This window comes from Trichomycterus rosablanca, chromosome 12 (assembly GCF_030014385.1).
Source record: "Trichomycterus rosablanca isolate fTriRos1 chromosome 12, fTriRos1.hap1, whole genome shotgun sequence".
NCBI classification, from domain to species: Eukaryota; Metazoa; Chordata; class Actinopteri; order Siluriformes; family Trichomycteridae; genus Trichomycterus; species Trichomycterus rosablanca.
The window spans coordinates 27521341-27547538 of NC_085999.1; the positions used below are offsets into that span (position 1 = coordinate 27521341).

A 26198-nucleotide genomic window follows, 5' to 3' on the forward strand; every position below is an offset into this window, starting at 1 on the left:
CAATTCAGGGTCACAGTGGGTGAAATTCACTGGCGAAATGTAGGAAACACCCTGCAGAAGTCACCAGTACCTCCCAAGTCGTACCTAGGAGCAATTTAGTATCTCAAGTAAACCTGACTGCATGTCTTTGGACTGTTGGAGGAAACGGGAAGAACATGCATACTCACATGCATACTCCACACAGAAAGGACCCAGACCTTCTACCTGGGAATCAAACCCAGAACCTTCTTGCTTTTGGGTGAACTGTGCTACCCACCGAGCCTCCATGCCACACCCAGGTCTTTATGTCAACCCATACTGAAATTTGTGTTTAAAAGCTCAGTGATCAGGTGCCATCTCCATAAGCTGTTTAGATGTTGCCTGGAAATTGCATTATATTGATCAAAGTTTCAGTAAACAAAACAATAATAGATGCCACAGAGATTTGTACAGGAGAAGTTGATTGTGCATTCAGGAAGAAAACAGGCTTAGCATGAAGCAATTATAATCTTGGCTAAGAGGAATCCTCACTGTCTATCGCAAATTGCTTTCTAGGGACTGGACAATTGTCCAAAGTGCTCATGTTGTTCTAGTGAAGACTGGTCATGTAGTAGTGATTGTGACTATAGAGTTTTTAATTACACATGGTTAAAGCAATCAGGCTTTTCTGACCTACTGTTTTCACACGTCTGTGTAGGCCTTATTTGAACTAATCACATAATTTTGGATGAAAATAAAACAATTAACCACAATTGAGATGATTGGTACTGCTGAGAGTTTGTTACAAGATATCATTTCTGAAACAAGGCTTAACAGATTACTCAGTCATGAAGACATGTTAGTCTGCATTGGCAGCACGTCTCTGGAAGAACTGAAAATAACGAATGATTTTATTTTTAGATATTTCTAGTCTAGGTGATTAGTGCACAACAAACTCAAGGTTACTGGTATCTAATTAGAATCTGACACTGACTTAAGAAAAACAGAAGCCTATTATCATTATTTTTAATTCTGTGAAAAGAATATAAATGAATGATTGTCACTGCCAGTTCAGATTATTCAAATCAAGGTCAGCTGGATTGTTAATACTGATACTGTTTCTCCCCCCCCCCAACAACCAGCTGTGTCATTTTAAAGTGTTATCATGCTATATAAAGCTAGAAAAAAGCCATAAGGGCACCTTTTAATGTTTTTATATATACACTGTAAACCTGAACAAGTTCAACTGACTCAACATTTTTGAGGAAACTGATTACCTCAAAAAATTTAAGTCGACAAACTCTATTGTTTAAAGTAAACAAAACTTAAATTTATCACATGTACTGTACTTCATAATATTGATTACACTATACTTAATATTTAATGTTTTCCTTATTATATCAATTTAATTTAATTAGATTTAAAAAAACTGTATACAGTGTACTTAAAATTTTAATGTTTTCCAAACTATATTTATTAAATTTAATACTACTCAAAACTTTTAGAACTTTTAAGTTTAATATACTTAAATATTATTATTAGGTATACAAGTAAAAAAAAAAATGTGTCAGATGGAGTCTTAGTTAACTCAAATATTTTAACCAGCAAGTACTCGAATAAGTCTATTACCCTACTTAAAATATTTTAAGAAACTAATTACCTCAAAGTAATTACGTAAACATAACTCAAATACATACAATCACAACAATTAAAATAAACAACAAAACAAAATCTGCTAAAATTAACATTTTATTTTAACTATAACCTGTCCATAACACCCTGACAGGATAGAAGGTAGTACAACTGCACAATTAATGTGCCAATTACAACAGTATGTATACATGTTTTAATAAGCTTTCACTGAAGTACAGTAAAACATCAATAGAAAACGTACATTTTACTGTTTTTTTAAACAAAAAGAAATGTGCAAAAATTTGAAAACATTGTGTAAACAAGTACACAAAAAAGTGCATTTTTGTACCACTTTAACAATAATAAAAAACTTCATAAACAGCATAGAATTTACTGTAGACTATACATTGATCAGCCATGCATAAAATTAAAACCACCTCCTTGTTTCTACTCTCACTGTCCATTTTATCAGCTCCACTTACCATATAGAAGCACTTTGTAGTTCTAAAATTACTGACTGTAGTCCATCTATTTCTCTACATACTTTTAGCCTACTTTCATGCTGTTCTTCAATGGTCAGGACCCCCACAGAGCAGGTATTATTTAGGTGGTGGATCATTATCAGCCCTGCAGTGACACTGACATGGTGGTGGTGTGTTTGTGTGTTGTGCTGGTACGAGTGGATCAGACACAGCAGCGCTGCTGGAGTTTTTAAATACCGTGTCTACTTACTGTCCACTCTATTAGACACTCCTACCTAGCTGGTCCACCTTGTAGATGTAAAGTCAGAGACGATCGCTCATCTATTGCTGCTGTTTGAGTCGGTCATCTTCTAGACCTTCATCAGTGGTCACAGGACGCTGCCCACGGGGCGCTGTTGGCTGGATGTTTTTGGTTGATGGACGATTCTCAGTCCAGTGCTGTGTCTGATCTACTCATACAAGCACAACACACACTAACCCACCACTACCATGTCAGTGTCACTGCAGTGCTGAGAATGATCCACCACCTAAATAATACCTGCTCTGTGGGGATCCTGTGGGGGTCCTGACCATTGAAGAACAGCATAAAAGGGGACTAACAAAGCATGCAGAGAAACAGATGGACTACAGTCAGTAATTGTAGAAATACAAAGTGCTTCTATATGGTAAGTGGAGCTGATAAAATGAACAGTGAGTGTAGAAAGAAGGAGGTGGTTTTAATGTTATGGCTGATCAGTATATGGAATCTACAATGTATTTAAATAATACAGTAAAGAAAAACTGCAAATCACAAAAACAGGTTTAAGTAACTGCAGAACATACAGATAAGTAAGAAAAAAAGAACTACACGTAATATTGTACAAGGCAGGAGCTAAGTGTGAAGGGAAATTCTATTATTTCGATGGAAACAGGGCAAACACACGCACGTGTGTGTGTGTATATAAAAAAAAAAAAAAAAAAAAAAAAAAAAATATATATATATATATATATATATATATATGTATATATATATATACAGTATATATATATATATATATATATACATACACATATACTGTATATATACTGTATATATACTGTATATATATACACACACACATTACATATAGATAAATATACATATACACACACATTATATACACACACACACTACACACACGGCAATTTCAGTATCCCCAATTAACCTGACTGGGAGTTCAGTTTAGTATTGTTACATTTTTGACAATACAAGCAATGTATTGTGCTATTTATACAGTAGGCAGTGCCTTAGCATCACAATATTGTTTGCAATAAATAAAATAAAAATGCACCTATGAACTGTATTCACATTAATGTGTGTGCTCTTATCACCAAATTACTGTTAAATAGAAATCATGCTGCTATGCAAGTTTAAATTTAAAGATGCCAAAGGTTTAAAATTTGGATTCCATAATATTTCCCCTCAAGCCAGTGTTAAGACAGTATAATACCTTTTCTAAACACCCAGTTCTATTTTGCTGACTATCACTGCAGAAAGGAAAACTGAATGTAAAATTCTTAAAACATCTAATTTAAAGAACTACTTCATACCCTAAGGTGCTCAGGTTCAGACAAAGTTACAAAAAGGTCCAAATTATTGTAAATTTACATTTTATGAGCTGTTCCTTGTCACGACTTATGGATAAAATAAACTCTGAACTGCAAACATTAGCAACTACCAACAACTACACTTAACTGCACTCAGACTGAAAAATACAGAGTTGTAATTTACTTCAAAAGAACTGAGAAAACTTACCAGATTAATGTTCCAAGCAACAGGGGAACGGTCACCGTAAGAAGAATAAATAGCAGATGTGTGGAATCTGGATAATTCAGTGAGCAGGGGCTCACTTTGCATATTCAGGATCTCCTCCGTCCCTTTCACGTCCGACCGTTAGTTAATTAAGCGCGCGGATAACAACTCACAAACGCGCGCGCTATTCAAAACAGTTCTTAAGTAAAACAAACTTGTACTTTATCGCAATCAAAGCAGAGCATTAACACAAACTGAATGTCTGTGGACCACGGTTTAGAGAGTAAATGCTGTGTTGTATTAAACTATTAATAAGAAACTTGTTTTCCTGCACCTGCAGTTGAATCCACCATGTTTGCTCAAAAATCACAATATGCTAATTAGATGGCTTTAACCAATAGCAAAAGAGTAACGTATTACGTCAGACGCTCGTTAAATATTAAATTAAAATCATTGCGTTTAAAGGTTACTTTTACTTAAACATTTCACATGGACTTAAATGTTTTAAGCTGTTTGAACTATTTTGCATGTTTTGAGTAAAGATAGAATAATTTTAATGAGTCAGTTATACTATCAGGGAATACAGTGTACAGGGTGGGCCATTTATATGGATACACCTAAATAAAATGGGAATGGTTGGTGATATTAACTTCCTGTTTGTGGCAGATTAGTATATGGGAGGGGGGAAACTTTTCAAGATGGGTGGTGACCATGGCGGCCATTTTGAAGTCGGCCATTTTGGATCCAACTTTAGTTTTTTCAATGGGAAGAGGGTCATGTGACACATCAAACTTATTGAGAATTTCACAAGAAAAACAAGGGTGTGCTTGGTTTTAACGTAACTTTATTCTTTCATGAGTTATTTACAAGTTTCTGACCACTTATAAAATGTGTTCAAAGTGCTGCCCATTGTGTTGGATTGTCAATGCAACCCTCTTCTCCCACTCTTCACACACTGATAGCAACACCACAGAAGAAATGCTAGCACAGGCTTCCAGTATCCGTAGTTTCAGGTGCTGCACATCTCGTATCTTCACAGCATAGACAATTGCCTTCAGATGACCCCAAAGATAAAAGTCTAAGGGGGTCAGATCGGGAGACCTTGGGGGCCATTCAACTGGCCCACGACGACCAATCCACTTTCCAGGAAACTGTTCATCTAGGAATGCTCGGACCTGACACCCATAATGTGGTGGTGCACCATCTTGCTGGAAAAACTCAGGGAACGTGCCAGCTTCAGTGCATAAAGAGGGAAACACATCATCATGTAGCAATTTCAAATATCCAGTGGCCTTGAGGTTTCCATTGATGAAGAATGGCCCCACTATCTTTGTACCCCATATACCACACCATACCATCAAATTTGTGTTCCAACAGTCTTGGAGGGATCTATCCAATGTGGGTTAGTGTCAGACCAATAGCGGTGGTTTTGTTTGTTAACTTCACCATTCACATAAAACTTTGCCTCATCACTGAACAAAATTTCTGTGGAAACTGAGGGTCCTGTTCCAATTTTTGTTTTGCCCATTCTGCAAATTCAGTGCGCCGATCTGGGTCATCCTCATTGAGATGCTGCAGCAGCTGGAGTTTGTAAGGGTGCCATTTGTGAGTAGCTAATATCCGCCGACGGGATGTTCGACTGATGCCACTCTCCAGTGACATGCGGCGAGTGCTACGCTGTGGGCTCTTGCTGAATGAAGCTAGGACAGCCACTGATGTTTCTTCATTAGTGACAGTTTTCATGCGTCCGCATTTTGGCAAATCCAACACTGAACCAGTTTCACGAAACTTGGCAAGCAGTTTGCTAACTGTAGCATGGGAGATGGGTGGTCTCGTAGGGTGTCTTGCATTGAAATCTGCTGCAATGACCCGGGTACTGCGTTCACCAGACATCAACACAATTTCTATCCGCTCCTCACGTGTTAACCTCTGCGACATGTCAATGGCTGTAAACAAAGAGAAGCTTGTAAATAACTCATGAAAGAATAAAGTTACGTTAAAACCAAGCACACCATTGTTTTTCTTGTGAAATTCTCAATAAGTCTGATGTGTCACATGACCCTCTTCCCATTGAAAAAACTAAAGTTGGATCCAAAATGGCCACCATGGTCACCACCCATCTTGAAAAGTTTTCCCCCTCCCATATACTAATGTGCCACAAACAGGGAGTTAATATCACCAACCATTCCCATTTTATTTAGGTGTATCCATATAAATGGCCCACCCTGACCGACGAGGCATAACATTATGAATAACACTGGTTATCTCTTCATCACGGCACCTGTTAGTGGGTGGGATATATTAGGCAGCAAGTGAACATTTTATCCTCAAAGCTGATGTGTTTTACAAGGGCCAAATTGCAATGGCTAGACGACTAGGTCAGAGCATCTCCAAAACTGCAGCTCTACATTACCGTTTCTTCCAACAACGGGCGGTGTGGTAAATGTAAAAAATGAACAGTCTGGGGTCTTTGTTACCATTTATTGCACTTCAGAACATGCCACATATCTTAAATGGAAGACAGGTCTTGATTGCAGGCAGGCCATTCTAGCACCTGCACTCAGAAGATAGAGTTACAAACACCATTACAGACTCTAGTTTTAAAAATTCCCATTGGTAACAATAAGCATTGTTCTTACCTCTTTGACACGGAGAACATGATGACTGTTATTTCCAAAAAAAATTTGAAAGGTGGTCTTATCAGTATAAACTCCCACTGCATAATTCTGGGCTTCATTGATTATGGCTTCCTCTTTGCATAGTAGAGTCTTTTAGCATATCCAATTACTCTATTGCATTACACTTCCTATCTACTGATGTTGGCCCCCACCCTGACAGAGGAGAGCCGTGACCAACACACGCCCCCTACGGCACGTGCGCGGTACCGACTGCATCTTTTCACCTGCATGAAGTGAGTTCATATGAGAATCAGCTTTGTGTATGGAGAGTCACACCCTAATCACCGCATTATCCCTCAACTCTGTGCAGGCACCATCATTGTTATATAAGTTTGCCAACAAACAGAACTAGCTCTTAATATTTGAAATAATAATGGTGCAAAGAAATGTGGATGCCTGGGTGGTGCAGCAGTCTACCGCACTGGCCCACTACCACTGAGATCAGACGAGATGGTTATGTCTAAGAAGGATGGCTAAAGCCCTGTGATGGATTGATGTCATATCCCTGCCTTGCACCCAGTGATTCCTGGTCAAAAAAAAGTACTGACGTAGACATCCAAAGCCAAACAAGCAATACAAGAGTTCAGGTCTTACACTTTGCACAGAAATCTGAATAAATTGGCCCTTTGTTGCACCATATTGTATCACAAAGAACAAGTCTGTTTAATGAGTGCATTCTTTTGTATGCTAAATTATTTTGATTTTAATGTAGTCTTAGAAGACATTACTCTGAGAAGCAAAGAGGGAAAAATGCAAGTTCTGGGCAATTTGTGAATTAGCGAAAGACACTAGCACATTAAAACCATTAAATCATCAAATAATCTATTAGAAGACATTGTTCTTTAGCTGAACAAGGAAACAAAATTGTTCATTATGTAAAAGTAGCTTTAAACCAATCAGCCCTCAGGGATGGACCATGGTCAGAGGACAACCAGCCCATAATTGGTATACTAGTTTGTTTGACAGACAAGCTTGATAAAACTGCATTTATTAGATAAACATGCAAAACTTAACACCCCTTTTTTTATAATCATAGCTGGGGAAAACATAATTTGTGGTAGAAAATAATCCCCATAGTCCAAATTTCTTTAAACGCTAGTATAATAGCCAACAAATATGAGGCAGTTTTACAGAGCTAATGATGTTCCATTATGTCAGGATGATGTTGCCCCATGTGTACTTTTGAAATTATGCAAGTATGGTTTGATGAACAACAGGATCAATTTAAATAAGGGATGTAATGATACACTCTACCCACAATGCGATACGATTCACGATACTGGGTTCATGATACGATTTTTTAAACAAAATGAAATTAAAGACAAATTATGACAGTTTTCTTTTATTATTTCTCTTTAAAAATAATACAATAAAATACTATATTTGTGCTTATCTTTTATTTATCTAAATAATGAATGCCCTTATATTTCTGAGGTAGGTACAAACATAATATAAATAAATTATGTGCCAATTATGGGCCATGTGTCCCTCTTCAGACGTGATTGGGTTCCCTAAGACTAATTGGCTATGCTAAAATTGGGAGAAAAAGGGAGAAAATGCTTAAATAAAAATAACAAAAATTTACTAACATGTTAGTAATTTATATATTTAATCATTGTGGTGGCAAACATTTTGATGTTTATCTAAAAGAAAAATAATTGCCAGTCTAACAATACTCTATTAAGGTATAGTTTTACTATGTAGTTTGCTTAAAGAAGGAAAATTCAGCATCTAACAGCAATGTGTACAGTTCATTATACAAATGAGTTATTCCAAAAGGCACAAGCACATAAGTAGGGCCTTACAAAATTCACTGGAAAATGTGCTAATTTTCAGAAATCACAAATTTCACAGATTTTTAAAGTGCCAAATTTCACGGCAGTCATTTGAATGATAGAATAAATGGAAGCTTCGTCAACAGAATTGTTTGGGAGATTTATAGTTACCGAGTAATGTTTGTAGCTGCTTTAGACTTCGACATCTTGGACATTTTGACTAGGAGATTACAAACAGAATTGCCGTAGGATTGCTAGTGTAACAGACTTTTCTGTATTTGATGTATGTGTCCTTTTGGGGATTCCATAATCAATGGAAAGGTGAGCTTCTCTACACACGTAATCATCTCTTTGAATTCTGTGCTGTGCCTCAAATTAACAAGCCAGTAAAGTATTCTGCTCCCGATAGTTTGTCTATGTACAGTTTATTTTTGACTTTATAAACTCAGCAAACTCTAAAGACGTCCGGATACACTAGGACCGCCTCATAGTGCAAGTTAACCAGTAAACGTAAGGCAATGTAAGGTAATGCTACACGAATGAGAAATGTTAAATTGCTAAACACAATTTGCATATTACATGGGAAACGGCTCATTTTATTAGGTAGGGCCTTACACATAAGATAGCATTTAAAAACTTCAGCATCATAGTATAAATTTGTCTATTTGTGTATTTGAATGAACTGGGATTTGTACATGTAATACAAGTTACTCTTATTTTTTTCAGTATGTGTACTTTGATTAGCAAGATAAACTTAGCTGTGTGTGGGATGTTTTGCCTCAGTAAAATTGGAAAATGTAAAAACCGAGACTGACCCTACTACAGCACTTACATCACTATATTGTTAAAGGTTTAAGGGTTTCGTTTATTTTGTTAATCTCCTGTATTACGACAGAACGTGTCTGCAGAGCCATACATGTTAAAAATAGCAAGTCATTTCTGTAAGTAAATGAGCACATGATGTCAAGTTGAATACATCTCTTGTTTTGTTTTGTGCCTAAGCAAAGTTCAGGATGAACTCGATATGAACTGGGACTGTAGGGACCGTCTTCAGGTGAAATAAACAAGCCGGAGCGGGAATTAGAACTGTAATAAGATTCAGCCCTCCCAAGCACCTGAATATGCTAATAAATCAGCACTAAGAGTTCAACTCTGGAAATATAAAACTCATAAACCTAGTGTTCAGTCTAGTTCTAGTCTTCTGCTGAGAAGCATAAGCTGTTCCTCCAAATATATCCATAGTTGATCATGTTTATTGCCCTCATATGTACCTTGGGATCATTCGGGCTCCTAAATTCAACAAACCCAGCAGGTGCAGACATTTCTCACAAAGCATCATTAGCCTCACCTGTATTTCAGCTAGATAGTCCCTGTCTATTCATCCAAGCCTCCCAATTCTGCCGGGAAGGGTACTTAGAACTCAACTCGGACGTGACTGATGTATTGTAACGCGAGGCTGCATAGATATGGAAATCTCGCCTCCGTATTCACAGGCAAACTGGGTTTATTTTTAGAGCCGAGCAGAGAAGTAGCTGGTGCGCAGATCCTCCGCGCCTGAAGTGTCAGCTGAGGCAGACATAAAGAGGCTTCAACCCCCAAGTGTGCATTAAGTCATCAATGTGACAAGTGAAATTACATTCAGGTCACTGAAGCTTCCGGTAAATCTGTTGTGCGATGAAAACATTTCACGCTGATGAGGACCGTATGTAATGGCTTTGAGTTATTCAAGCAGCTAGAGTCAGAAACGGACTGTTAAAAGCAGTGAACTGGAAACATACAATCATGTTAAAATGCCATGTGGCTGTTTGAATCGGATGAGAAATGAATCAATACGATCTGCACATATGCAACCAGATCTTCCGAGAGAAACGGAGCGTTAGGCATCAGAAGTAGAAAGCATGTAATACCAGCATTTATACACCGTATGCCCCAAAGTATTTGTTAGACACTCCACTTCAATGTCATGTGCATTCATATTCGGTTACAACTCCCCACCCTCACCTCCCTTTCTATTTGCAGATACTGCAGCTCCTCTGAGAAGCCTTTTTAAAAGACCCTATTGTGTATTGGTAACATTTTGTATCCATTCAGTCTAAAGAACAAGAAGACCTAGCTCGTAATTAAGATTCTGATTCACCCCAAAGGTCCTCCAAACCAAAACTTGTCTTCACAGTCCAGTCATTGAGTCCAGTGTTGCCAACTTAGCGACTTTGTCGCTATATTAAGTGAGTTTTCAGACCCCTCTAGCAACTTTTTTTTTTTTAAAGCGACTAGCGACAAATCTAGCGACTTTTTATTGGTGTTTTTTTATCCGTGTTATTGAAGACTTTTGGAGACTCGAACGTGAAAACACATATCGTTCTGCAGTTACTGTCCTCAACAAGCAGCGGGTTCTGCCGTGAGCCCCTCCGCCGTCCCAAAGCACTCACGAGCGGTCAGTATCACAGTCAGTGTTGCCAGATTGGGCGGTTTTCCACCAAAATGGGCTGATTTTGTTGGAAATTGGCGGGGAAAAACACACACTGGACAAAATTTGGGCTGGTTTGTATCATTGTAGCGGCTTAAAATGTAAATAAAATTTTTGGCTGAAAATTACTGTTGCAATCTGGCAACCCTGCTCAGAGTAGCCCAGTGTTGTCTAAAATAAGAAAAACAAACCATGAATCAACAGAAGAACGTTCATTTGTAGTTCTAAACATATTTAGGGTGTTTTTTTACCCACTTTTTTCCTCTCTTCTACAACGTCAATTACACGCAAATGGACCTTATGCAAATTAGGCAATGACATCATTTAGCAGCTTCTAGCGACTTTTAGGACAGCCAATAGCTCCTTTCCTTACTGAGGAGTTGGCAACACTGATTGAGTCACAGAGTCAGTCTTGCAGCTGCCTAAGTAGAGAGAATACATCAAACTCATAAGGCAGATTATTTACTACTATGTCCACTATTAAACCCTTGCAACTCATCCAAAGTGCAGCTGCTCGCCTGGTTTTTACCCAGCCTAAACACTGCCACATCACCCCACTGTTGTATTCTCTTCACTGATGCTTGCCTACAAAGCCAAAAATGGACCAGTCCCAAGTTACCTTTGAGGTCTAATAAAACCCTGCTCTGTACCACCAACCTCCAAGCCACTAGTCTCGTCCGACTTGATCCTTCACTCCAGAACTCAAGGAAGACAAGCATCAAGCCTCTTCTCTGTACGTGCATTAAAGTGATGGAACAAGCTTCTCTTGTCTGTCCGAACATCTGAGTCTCTCGCTGTCTTCTAAAAACCCACCTTTTTTACTAAGCACTTATGCTGACAGTACTTACTAATGTTCATATTTATTTCTTGCATTCATCTTTGGTTCAAACAGGGTTTTCAGCAGATTTGCATTCTTGGACTGTTGTCTACTTAAACTAGAGTAAGGTAATGTTTACTATGGAAGCACTTTTGTAAGTCGCTCTGGATAAGAGTGTCTGCTAAATGCCGAAAATGTAACTAAACTACTTAGAGAACAATTACGGCGATTACATCACCACAGTTTTTGCTTACTAAGCTAACACAGTAAGCCTCAGGCCATTTAAAACAATGGGCTGGGGTGACACAGCTTGCTAGCATGCCAGCTAACATCTCCCTCTGTGTACCAAAAATGGTTAACCCTTGTGCGATCTTAACATTCTGTTTATTCCCCTTGTCCTACGGGTCAAAAATTACCCGACCTACCAAAGCGTATTACACAATACAAGAAGACGATCACCAGTGAACAGTATTACACTGTCATAACAGTTTTCTTTTACACAGTAGAGGTTTATTATTGCTATTATATGAATGTGAAGTAATTACTTCTGAATTCATTATATTGAAAGGGAAAAAACTGTCAACAATCTGTAACTTTTTTGTCAACAGTTTATTATTTTATATTTTTTAGGAAGTGAATTATAAAAATACTTCTCTCATAACACTAACAAAACAACAAAATGTTGCTTGATTTTGTGAAAAATTTTCAACATCAACTCTATTTAGCACATGTAGGACAGTATGTGCGAACGTGAGAATGGGCTTTGCAGATGTATTTTTCACATGTGCAGCACACAGCTTTTGTCTTGCAGTCCTTCTTCCAGGGGCAGAACTGGCACCTTTTTCTTTTGACTGACCCAGCTGCAGCCTCAGGTGGATCAGGACAAGATACAACTCCCTGAACAGCTTCCACAATGGCTGCAGAGGCTTCTGTGCGGGGCAGGCGCTCCCTTCTCTCAATGCACGGGGTGACAAGAGCCTTTCCCAACTGCTCAAGGAACATCCTTCTCTTGTTTTTCTTCCCTGACATCCAGGTTGGGTTGATCTCCTGCCATATCACAAAGGCATTATATGAGGACACATCAATGATGTTATGGAAGATGACCAGGGGCCAGCGTGCAGTCATCCTTCTGCAGCTGTACGTTCCAATAACCTTGTCGAGGTTGTCCACGCCTCCTTTATTGCAGTTATAGTCGAGGATGATGGCTGGCTTCCTGTCCTCACGATCACTGATTTCAGCCGTCTTGTGCAGTGTGCTCAGCAGGGCCACGTTCTTGTTCCTTTTTGGAAGATAAGAAACAAGAGTGGTGGTGGGAGTGAAGGCAAACTTTGATGAGAAGACCGCTCTGCCTCTTGTTGCGAGGAGTGCAGGGGGGAGTTCAGGCTTATTCTTCCGAACAGTGCCAACCACGGTCATCTTCCTTTTCAGGAGCTGCTGGCCGAGTTCATAGGAGGTGAAAAAATTGTCACATGTGACATTGTGCCCCCTCAGTCCAACTGTCAATTCAAGCACAACCCGCATCCCCTGGTTCTTCTCTGGTGCTCCACTCGGCAGCTTCCCTCTGTACACTTGCATATTCCATGCATAGCTGGATTTTGCATCACAGGCCACCCATATTTTGATGCCATATTTTGCTGGCTTGCTTGGCATATACTGCCGGAAAGGACAGCGACCTGTTGATAAAAAAAAGAGATTACAATCACTGAGTGTGAGTGTCACAGAAAACTGCATGAATCAAGGATGTTACATCACAATAAAATACAAAATATTTCAGGTAAGTAACATTGCATATATGAAAATAAAAGATTACCTTTGAATGGAACCAACTGCTCATCTACTGTGACTTCAGGCCCAGGGTTGTAGAGGTATGGCAGACACTCAACCCAATTGTCCCAGACCTCTCTGATGGCTGCCAGTTTGTCCGTCACACGCCTTGCTGGTCTTGACTCACGGTTGTCAAATCTCAGCATTCTTGAGAAAGTGTGAAAGATTTTCAGTGGCATTGTGGCACGAAAAATTGCCCGTCCACTCTCTGCATCCCAGAGACTATATGTAGCCTTGCCACGGGACCTATATACACCTGCTAATATCAAAAGCCCTATGTAGCCACGCAGGTCAGTCTCATCCATATTTTTCCAGTTTTCTCCATATTTCCGGAAACCCTCCAAATTTGTATTCTCCAGGATGATTTTTTCGATGGCTGGTGTGATGAACAGGAGAAAGGTGGATGAAACGTCTTGGACATGGGCAGCCGAATACCTTGTTGGCCCTGGAGTCATCCTTATGATGTTTGATGCTGCTGTTCTTCCCTGGTTGCTGTCTGAATTTGATGAGGACCATGCAATTTTGCCGTTCTTTGACAAAAAAAGTCTCTCTGTCAGCTTGAGGGATTTCCTCTTCTTCTTCTTCTTCATCTGAAGATGCATCATCCTCTGGGTTGCATTCCTCCCCATCTTCCTCTTCAGATACATCTTCATCCTCTTGTTCCTCCAGAGCTCCTGAAAATATCTCATCCAGGACCTGTTGGGCACTGAAACGTCTATTCATGGCTTCAGCAAGGAACCAACTAGGGGTACTTTGATGCAGGGTCCCTTTATATCCTCTATATTGAATTTGTTTTTATTATGTCTGAGATTGTTTTTTGTTTTGTTTGGGAGCTTTTGTGATGTGAGGGGTTAGCTGCAGATCAAGAGTGCAGGTGCAAGTCAAATGCAAGTTCAATTCATCAATCCAGTTTCTTTGATGGGTGTGTGTGTATGTGTGTAGGTGTATGTGTGTGTGTGTGTGTGTGTGTGTGTGTGTGTATTAGAGAGAGTTTGTGTGTGGCCTTTGAACTTTTTTCCTGGTGTTTAAATGCTTTTATAATTCACGGGTCAAAAATGACCCATAAGACAATCTTTGTACCCTAGTGGTGTACAGCTCACATGGAAACATAAACAAAAACAAAGTATCACTTTTTCTAATGATGGGGTCCCTTTAGGAAAAGTCATAAAATTTCAAGTTGGAAAAAGATAGTTTAAGGTATTTTTTCTACAGATAAACATGGTAGTGGGTCACTTTTGACCCGCAAGACAACACAAGGGTTAAATTGTCACTGACAAGCCCACATTTGAAAATAAATTACACTTGTAGACCTTCATACAAAGTCAAAATCAATGAGAATGTATTTACATTGAAAAGAACGTTCACCAATTTAGATTTTTTTTTTGTGAGAAAAGTTGTGCTGCACTGAATGCTGGGATTGCCTTCACCACTAAGAAAGCATTGGATGCTCCTTCATTATTCAGTCAGATTATTGCTTAGAATTAAGGCACCTCAGTAGGCAGCATTTTAAGGCATCTACTGTAAGAATTTAGACATCTTTCTTCCTAGGAGCGTGTGTAGGATGACGTAAAATGCCATCTGTGTAGAGAGCTCACTAGGTTTTCAGACAGACCCACAGAGTCCCAAAATGTTACCATACAATTGGCAGTATATCATTATTTTACATTAGCCTAAAATATATGCAGTTCAAGGGACCATGGAACACATTAACAGGTTTCCCATACATCCTTATGGGAAAAAATACCTTAAAACTGGCACCAATCCCAGAACCAATTGACGTCAAGTTTTAAGGTCCACGTATTCCCCACAGTAACAGATTATTCCAGGCACCATTTTGCCACTTAATAATTAAATTAGTTTCAATAGTGTTTGGTGTGTGTTTACAATTATAACGACATTACAAATGCCAAGTCATGGCCATATTGCTAGCTAAATCACAACGCTACACCATTTTCGTCCACCATCCTCCAGTCCAAGCTGGATACATCCCACTCGGCAAAACCTGGCAAAGGCAAGTTTCTGGCATGACCGCCTCCTTAGCGTGCATTAATTTCCAAGTGGAGACTGTAATAAAAGTAACCTATTTCAGTGCCGATGGTGCTCCAGTAAAACAGGAAAATAAGAGTTTCCACAAGCAGCTGAAGAATAACAATGTGCTAATTAACGCATGGTTCCTTGTTCTTTTCTGCTGCCACTGAAAGAAGTCTGCATGCTGAGATAAAGAAGTGAAGTGTGAAATCATCATTAAGGAGGAAGTGTGCAGAAAAAAACCACCAGCTCACACTGCAGAAGAAACTTTCTACATCTTTGAATAAATAGCATCGGAACATTACACTGCTAGTAGAGGTGTTAAACCAAAAATAAAGAAGATTTTAATGAAGAAAAGTAAAGTCTGGACAAAGAAAAACGGAGGCACCAAATTCATGATTCAAAAGTGAACTGAATTAATATATAACCAATATACACTGATCAGCCATGACATTAAAACCACCTCCTTGTTTCTCACTGTCCATTTTATCAGCTCCACTTACCATATAGAAGCACTTTGTAGTTCTACAATTGCTGCCTGTAGTCCCTCTGTTTCTTTACATGCTGTTCTTCAGTGGTCAGGACCCCACAGGACACTACAGAGAAGGTATTATTTAGGTGGTGGATCATTTTCAGCACTGCAGTGACACTGACATGTGGTGGTGGTGTGTTAGTGTGTGTAGTGCTGGTATGAGTGGATAAGACACAGCAGCGCTTCTGGAGTTTTTAAACACCTCACTGTCACTGCTGGACTGAGAATAGTTCACCAACCAAAAATATATCCAGCCAACAGCGCCCCATGGGCAGCGTCTTGTGACCACTGATGAAGGTCTAGAAGATGACCAACTAAAACAGCAGCAATAGATAAGCGATCGTCTCTGACTTTACATCTACAAGGTGAACCAACTAGGTAGAAGTGTCTATAATAGAGTGGACAGTGAGTGGACACAGTATTTAAAAACTCCAGCAGCGCTGCTGTGTCTGATTCACTCATACCAGCACAACACACACTAACACACCACCACCATATCAGTGTCAAAGCAGTGCTGAGAATGATCCACCACCTAAATAATACCTACTCTGTAGTGGTCTTGTGGGGGCCCTGACTGTTGAAGAACAGAGTGAAAGCAGGTGAAAAAGATATGCAGAGAAACAGATGGACTACAGTCAGTAATTGAAGAACTACAAAGTGCTCCTGGATTTAATGTTATGGCTGATCAGTGTATGTTATGGCTGATCCAACCTTGATGTGCCAGTAGCTTGTGAAACCAAATATTAAATATACTAGTACTTATTGACCAAGTCATGACATTCATACCCCTTACTGATATGTAAACCTTTTTATACATAACATATACAGCACAGTGTGGCAGCTTATCTGGCCAGCTGGTGAAGTGGGAGCCAAAAAAGAAAATAGGTCAGTCTATTGGCTGAAGTTTTGCCCTATAAGCTAAATATGGAAACAACTGGGAGCAATCATCATCAGAATACTTTATTGATCCCAGAGGGAAATTGCAGAATTGCACAATACCTCCTAGCAAACAGTGTGGCAAAAACATGTGGCCAAATTAATTAAATAAATTAATTAGAGGCACGGGCGGCATGGTGGCTCAGTGGGTAGCACTGTCACCTCAAAGCAAGAAGGTCCTGGATTCGATCCCCAGACGGGGCGGTCCAGGTCCTTTCTATTCAGAGTTTGCATGTTCTCCCTGTGTCTGAGTGGGTTTTCTCCGGGAACTCCGGTTTCCTCCCACAGTTCAAAAACATGCAGCCAGGTTAATTGGAGACCCTGAATTGCCCTATAGGTGAATGGGTGTGTGTATGTATGTGTGTCTGCCCTGCGATGGACTGGTGCCCCGGCCAGGGTGTTACTGTGTGCCTTGTGCCCATTGAAAAGCTGGAATAGGCTCCAGCAACCCTAATTTGAATAAGCGGTTAAGAAAGTGAGTGAGCGAGTAATTAGGGGCACTAAGACACGCTAGTGCACCACACCTGACATTTCAAACTTGTCGGTTCGAAACTCAGCTCTGTCATCTGGCAGGCTGGGCGCCTACAGAAACAACGATTGGCTGTTGTTCTAGGAGGGTGCTGGACGGGACCTCATAATTGATGCACCTGCACAAAGACGAGGGATAATGTGTTTATCAGGGTGTGTCTTTCCGTACACAAAGCTAATCCGAATATGAACTTGCCTCATGCAGGTGAAAAGATGCAGTCGGCTACTGCACGTGTCAGAGGGGGCGTGTGTCAGGCTCTCCTCAACTAGGTTGGAGGTCAACATCAGTAGAGATAAAGCATAATGCAATCGGGTAATTGGATATGACTAGATTGGGAGGAAAATTGAGAGAAAGAATGTATTAATTATATAAATAAATAAATAAAAATAGAACGTTAACTATTTATGTTAATTCTAATAATGCATTTATGCTAAAATACTGTATAATCACACATGTTTTTAAAATGCCTAAAAGTTTCTTATAAGATTTGGTTTTGAAGACATGTATAACAGATTTGTTTATCTATTAATTATTCACTTTCTAATGATTTTCAGAACACTTGGCACAAAGCATGAATAACAAATCCACTGCAGGGTCTCTTACATACATTGACTCACTTGTTTACATTTATGGGGAAACTCAAAGCAGCCGATCCACCTTCCTGTGGAAATAAACTGAAGTGGAAAGAAAGAAATGAAAAAAAAATTAATAAATAAACCCTATTTATGAGCCAAGAAATACACTTGTGAACCGCGATGCTCATGTTTAATTAGATTGTTTTGATTTCCTACATTTAGGTTTACAAATGGACTTGTTCTGCTTCAACCCTGTGAATACAGCCTTCTGTCATCACAGAGCATTCATTTTTAATCAACATTTCATTCTTGGTAAAGTTATGCTTTTAGCAGACATATTCCGGCTTCATTTCTGCACAGCTGATGCCTCATTTGTTCAGGCGGTACTTTAAAATTCATAAAACGTCGCATTATTTTGCAAATGGCCCACTTTTTTGCCTTTGCGATGGATTTCTGCGGGCCTCTTATCACTCGAATTTTGCATTTGTGTTCCACCATTACGGTGTTTAAATGAATGGAAGTACAATTGGAAATAGGACTCGTATCAAAATGCCAAAAAGTTCATTTAAAAGCAATTTCCAGGTGGTTGACGTCCATTTACGCCAGCACTGGTGCGTCTTGCTTATGAATAGATTAGATTAAATTGCCTTCCTTTTTTATATTTAAGAAAATGTTATGCTAGGAATTATTAGCTGCTTTTTTACTAGACTCTTACATAAGAACTACTCACACTTGAAACCGCTGTCACTTAAACCTGACAGGATTGTGTGCAGTGAAAAAAGCCTACATCCTGCTATTCAGCCAGCTCTTATAATTAGCTAATTATTTAATAGTGTAATTGCTCAAATTTAGCAGTTTTGCTTAAGCAAAGAAAAATGGATTTAGTTTTAGTTAAATCTGCTATTTGAATAAGATTTTGATTAATACATTTTTATCAAAGTCTGTTTAGTTTGTTTTTTTTAACATCACTTTACAATCAGAACAAAGAATACCATCAAAGTAAAGGTACATATATTAATTACAACCCCAAATCAGAAAAAGTTGGGACAGCATGGAAAATGCAAATAATAAAAAACAGAGTTTCTTACATTTACTTTGACTTTTATTTGATTGCAGACAGGATGAACCTGAGATATTTAATGTTTTTTCTCCTCAACTTAATTTCATTTATTAATAAACATCCATTCCTGCATTTCAGGCCTGCAATACATTCCAAAAAAAGTTGGGACAGTAAAGCATCTTTTACTTTGTAATGTTGCCATTCCTTTTCACCACACTTAAAAGACGTTTTGGCACCGAGGATACCAAGTGATTTAGTGTTTCAGCTTTTATTTGGTCCCATTTTTTTGTCATCACTTCGAGATTCTCCACACATTCTCTACTGGGGGCAGGTCAGGACTGCAGGCAGGCCAGTCCAGTACTAGTACCCTCTCCTTTCACAGCCATGTCTTTGTAAAAATGCATGGACGTCCCTAGAAAAGATGACGTCTTGAAGGCAGCACATGTTGCTCTAAAATCTCAATGTACTTTGCTGCAATTAATCACAGAAGTGTAAATGACCTTTGTCAAGGGCACTGACACAGCCCCATACCATGACAGACCCTGGCTTTTGGACTTGTTGCTGATAACAGTCAGGATGGTCCTTTTTTCTTTGGTCCGGAGCACTCAGTGTCCATTTTTTTCAAAAAAGTATGATGGTCCATCCTAGATGCCTCAGAGCCCGGAGAAGTCGACGCCGCTTCTGGACATGATTAACATAAGGCTTCTTTTTTGCACAGTAAAGTTTTAAGTGACATTTGTGCATGTAACTCTGTATTGTAGTGCTTGATAAAGGTTTGCCAAAGTAATCCCTCACCCATGTGGTTATATCAGCTATTGTTGAGTGGTGGTGCAGTGCCATCTTAGGAATTGAAGATCACGAGCGTTCAGCTTAAGCTTGCACCCTTGACCTTTATGCACTGAAATTCCTCCTGCCCTCTGACACCTGCACAGTCTTAGCGAACCCCTTCTTATACCCACTGTGCCACCTGGGCGCCCATTTTTTATTTTGTTTAATCCCTAAAATGTCTTAAAAGATCTGGTTTTAACAACATTTAAAATAGATTTGCACTAAGTGATTTTTCAGAACACTTGGCACAAACCAGGAAAGACAAATTCATTGCAGCGTCTCTCACACACATTTACTAACTCGTTTACCTTTATGGGCAATTCAAAGCAGCCGATCCACCTTCCCGTGGAAATAAACTAAAGTGGAAAAAAATAGTACAGCACTCTTATTAATGACCAGTTTGGGAACTCGCAGCCAGAAATTAATTACTCATCCAAAATAAATGGGTGCAGTTTTTCAATAGCCCATTCTTTCAGAAGCAGAAGACAGGATGTGGCCTGCTGGGAATTTTATGAAATAACCATGCTTCTACATGGTTAAACAGTTCAGAGAACAAAAAGCACTTGAAGTACCCGATTGACAATTCTGATAAATTAGGACTGGGAGAGAGAGATTATCAAGGCGGAGAGAGTTGTGATTTGCATGCTGATCAAAATGCGGTGTGTAAAAAAAGAAAAAAAAAAAGTTTCTGATTGTGTATATAGAAAATGTGAATTTTAATGGCCTGATGTAAATTTAATATGTTCTGTGCGTAAGGATTTGAGCGAGTTTGACAAGGGCCAAATTGTGATGGCTAGACGACCGGGTCAGAGCATCTCCAAAACTGCAGCTCCTGTGGGGTGTTACCAGTTCCTTCAAGTGGTCCAATGAAGGAACAGTGGTAAACAAGTGGCAGGGTCATGGGCGGCCAAGGCTCATTGATTCACATGGGGAGTGAAGGCTGGCCCGTGTGGTCTGATCCCATGGATCCCATGGTGACCAAATCTCAATCCAATCGAGCATCTGTGGGATGTGCTGGACAAACAAGTTTGATCCATGGATGCCCCACCTCACGACTTACAGGAGTTAAAAGATCTGCTGCTGACATCTTGGTGGGGACCAACACACCACATAAAGGTGGTGTAAGGAAAAAATATGGAACAGAAGGACATCTCTCCAAACTTGGTAAAAATGGTCAATCTTTAATACAGGATGCAGTAGCAAGGAACACGAAGTGTACCTCGGGAACAGTGGAGCTAGACTGAACCACTCATGTTTAAAACACACAACATATATACATTTAAAAAGAACCATATATGGGCTTCCTCTCTTGCCCTTTTACGGGTTTCCTGTAACGTATGTGTATTACACAAAGGCAGTGCAAACAAGATGGAACTCTCACCTCAATCCTTATTGGTCTAATTGTCTTTAAACCCTTTCATGTCTAGGCCGATCCCTTTGTCTGTGATGGCTGTTGATTACTCATTATAATAATCCCTTTCAAGTTGGTTAGAACCTGTGAGAACTGTCTCTGATGTTCTTGAACTAAGCCAGGTGGTCCCCAACTTTCACGAAGAGACACCCTGGTTTATACATTTGATTATGATTATAATGCCATTGAGTGCAGTGGGGTAAACTAGTTATAATTGGGTCTATGCTGTAATTCTTACAGTCGCCCCTTTTGATGCTTTTGGCCCTGACGCATCACAACTGCTTACCACACACACCTGCCCTGAGTGGTACTCAGTGGTCGACACCTTCCTGCCTTAGGTTGCCCCTCATTGGCCTTGAGAAGTCTCCACACTGGTACTCACTCTCTCAACTTGGCAAAATCATCAAAATGGTTCCTTTACAAGAACAATCAAATAAACAATAAGGTTTCTTGGAGTCTTGTTCAACAACCATCACATCCAACGGGAATGCCTAAATTAAGTTTATGAGGAAGTTATAATGTGGTGTTTCAACACGGACCACATACAGCTCAACGTTACACACTGACACAATAAAAGTATAACTTTTGTACAATGAAACATGTTCAATCAGTAAAAAACAAGATGCAGAAATTGCATAAATTGTTTAAAACAGTTGACCAAGATGATAGTCCTTTTTACTGCAACCGAGGCAACACAAACATTAATCAGAAAGAAAAGAAAATATATAAATGAAAAAAAGAATGAAAGGAAAATTTATATATATATATATATATATATATATATATATATATATATATATGTATATATATATATATATATATATATATATATATATGTATGTATGTATGTATGTATGTATGTATGTATGTATATATATATATATGTATATGTATATGTATATGTATATGTATATGTATATATATATATATACAGTGTATCACAAAAGTGAGTACACCCCTCACATTTCTGCAGATATTTAAGTATATCTTTTCATGGAACAACACTGACAAAATGACACTTTGACACAATGAAAAGTAGTCTGTGTGCAGCTTATATAACAGTGTAAATTTATTCTTCCCTCAAAATAACTCAATATACAGCCATTAATGTCTAAACCACCGGCAACAAAAGTGAGTACACCCCTAAGAGACTACACCCCTAAATGTCCAAATTGAGCACTGCTTGTCATTTTCCCTCCAAAATGTCATGTGATTTGTTAGTGTTACTAGGTCTCAGGTGTGCATAGGGAGCAGGTGTGTTCAATTTAGTAGTACAGCTCTCACACTCTCTCATACTGGTCACTGAAAGTTCCAACATGGCACCTCATGGCAAAGAACTCTCTGAGGATCTTAAAAGACGAATTGTTGCGCTACATGAAGATGGCCAAGGCTACAAGAAGATTGCCAACACCCTGAAACTGAGCTGCAGCACAGTGGCCAAGATCATCCAGCGTTTTAAAAGAGCAGGGTCCACTCAGAACAGACCTCGCGTTGGTCGTCCAAAGAAGCTGAGTGCACGTGCTCAGCGTCACATCCAACTGCTGTCTTTGAAAGATAGGCGCAGGAGTGCTGTCAGCATTGCTGCAGAGATTGAAAAGGTGGGGGGTCAGCCTGTCAGTGCTCAGACCATACGCCGCACACTACATCAAATTAGTCTGCATGGCTTTCACCCCAGAAGGAAGCCTCTTCTGAAGTCTCTACACAAGAAAGCCCGCAAACAGTTTGCTGAAGACATGTCAACAAAGGACATGGATTACTGGAACCATGTCCTATGGTCTGATGAGACCAAGATTCATTTATTTGGTTCAGATGGTCTCAAGCATGTGTGGCGGCAATCAGGTGAGGAGTACAAAGATAAGTGTGTCATGCCTACAGTCAAGCATGGTGGTGGGAATGCCATGGTCTGGGGCTGCATGAGTGCAGCAGGTGTTGGGGAGTTACATTTCATTGAGGGACACATGAACTCCAATATGTACTGTGAAATACTGAAGCAGAGCATGATCCCCTCCCTCCGGAAACTGGGTCGCAGGGCAGTGTTCCAGCATGATAATGACCCCAAACACACCTCTAAGACGACCACTGCTTTATTGAAGAGGCTGAGGGTAAAGGTGATGGACTGGCCAAGCATGTCTCCAGACCTAAACCCAATAGAACATCTTTGGGGCATCCTCAAGCGGAAGGTGGAGGAGCGCAAAGTCTCGAATATCCGCCAGCTCCGTGATGTCGTCATGGAGGAGTGGAAAAGCATTCCAGTGGCAACCTGTGAAGCTCTGGTAAACTCCATGCCCAGGAGAGTTAAGGCAGTTCTGGGAAATAATGGTGGCCACACAAAATATTGACACTTCAGGAACTTTCACTAAGGGGTGTACTCACTTTTGTTGCCGGTGGTTTAGACATTAATGGCTGTATATTGAGTTATTTTGAGGGAAGAATAAATTTACACTGTTATATAAGCTGCACACAGACTACTTTTCATTGTGTCAAAGTGTCATTTTGTCAGTGTTGTCCCATGAAAAGATATACTTAAATATCTGCAGAAATGTGAGGGGTGTACTCACTTTTGTGATACACTGTATATATATAAAATATGTGTCCTGGAGCTAGGAACAGAAGCTAGAAACCTGGAGCTTAGGAACAACCTGGAGCTAGGAACAGAAGCTAGAAACCTGGAGCTATACACAGGAGCTAGTAACATACAGGGGTTGGACAAAATAACTGAAACACCTGTCATTTTAGTGTGGGAGGTTTCATGGCTAAATTGGACCAGTCTGGTGGCCAATCTTCATTAATTGCACATTGCACCAGTAAAAGCAGAGTGTGAAGGTTCAATTAGCAGGGTAAGAGCACAGTTTTGCTCAAAATATTGCAATGCACACAACATTATGGGTGACATACCAGAGTTCAAAAGAGGACAAATTGTTGGTGCACATCTTGCTGGCGCATCTGTGACCAAGACAGCAAGTCTTTGTGATGTATCAAGAGCCACGGTATCCAGGGTAATGTCAGCATACCACCAAGAAGGACAAACCACATCCAACAGGATTAACTGTGGACGCAAGAGGAAGCTGTCTGAAAGGGATGTTCGGGTGCTAACCCGGATTGTATCCAAAAAACATAAAACCACGGCTGCCCAAATCACGGCAGAATTAAATGTGCACCTCAACTCTCCTGTTTCCACCAGAACTGTCCGTCGGGAGCTCCACAGGGTCAATATACACGGCCGGGCTGCTATAGCCAAACCTTTGGTCACTCGTGCCAATGCCAAACGTCGGTTTCAATGGTGCAAGGAGCGCAAATCTTGGGCTGTGGACAATGTGAAACATGTATTGTTCTCTGATGAGTCCACCTTTACTGTTTTCCCCACATCCGGGAGAGTTACGGTGTGGAGAAGCCCCAAAGAAGAGTACCACCCAGACTGTTGCATGCCCAGAGTGAAGCATGGGGGTGGATCAGTGATGGTTTGGGCTGCCATATCATGGCATTCCCTTGGCCCAATACTTGTGCTAGATGGGCGCGTCACTGCCAAGGACTACCGAACCATTCTGGAGGACCATGTGCATCCAATGGCGGTGCCGTGTATCAGGATGGCAATGCACCAATACACACAGCAAGACTGGTGAAAGATTGGTTTGATGAACATGAAAGTGAAGTTGAACATCTCCCATGGCCTGCACAGTCACCAGATCTAAATATTATTGAGCCACTTTGGGGTGTTTTGGAGAAGCGAGTCAGGAAACGTTTTCCTCCACCAGCATCACGTAGTGACCTGGCCACTATCCTGCAAGAAGAATGGCTTAAAATCCCTCTGACCACTGTGCAGGACTTGTATATGTCATTTCCAAGACGAATTGACGCTGTATTGGCTGCAAAAGGAGGCCCTACACCATACTAATAAATTATTGTGGTCTAAAACCAGGTGTTTCAGTTATTTTGTCCAACCCCTGTAGCTAGTAACAGGAGCTATACACAGGAGCTATACACAGGAGCTAAACAGAAGTCCAAACCAAACCAAACTAGTTCCCAGAGTCTTTGGAGAAGCTGCCTCCTTAAATTAGAGAGATTGTGAGAGAGGGAGTGGCAGGAGACAGCGTGTGCTCCCAGTGAAAGAGGGGTGTGACACATAGGCACACTGGAGCACACAAAGGCTCCAAGTGTGACAGATGCCCCTCCCTAAAGGCACTACTCCTGGAGTGCCTTAAAAAAAGGAAAAAACAAAAACAAGGAGGTCCTGGGACCTGAGGGGCAAATTTGAAGTAGTTAAGAAAGTTCCGAGGCAGGCATGACAAAAATGCTGTAAAGCGGGCTGTCGACGGAAATCCAGAAGCGCCGCCGGGGGGCGCCAGTGAGAGTTTAGAAGTGCCGTCGGAGGGCATCAACAAGAGTTCAGAAGCGCCGTCGGGGGGCGCCAGCGAGAGTTCAGAAGCACCGTCGGGGGGCGCTGACGAGGAGCCAGGAGCACCATCTAGGGGTGCCGACGAGAGTTCAGAAGCGCCGTCGGGGGGTGCTGACGAGGAGCCAGGAGCACCATCTAGGGGTGCCGACGAGAGTTCAGAAGCGCCGTCGGGTGGCGCTGACGAGGAGCCAGGAGCACCATCTAGGGGTGCCGACGAGAGTTCAGAAACACCCTCTGGGGGTACTGACTTGAGAGTAGAAGCGCCATCAGGGGGCGCCAACTCAGGAACAGAAGCGCCATCATGGGGCGCCAACTCGGGAACAGGAGCGCCATCGGGGGGCGCCATCAGGGGGCGCCAACTCGGGAACAGAAGCGCCATCGGGGGGCGCCAACTCGGGAACAGAAGCGCCATCGGGGGGCGCAATCTCAGGAACAGGAGCGCTATCGGGGAGCGCAAACTCGGAAACAGGAGCGCCATCGGGGGGCGTCAAGTCAGGAACAG

General features: G+C 40.6%; 1 pseudogene; it reads right to left on the bottom strand.

Moving 5' to 3' along the window:
* Positions 1-12297: 12297 nt before the first annotated feature.
* Positions 12298-14127, bottom strand: LOC134323852 (piggyBac transposable element-derived protein 4-like; annotated as a pseudogene).
* Between the last annotated feature and the right edge of the window lie 12071 nt (positions 14128-26198).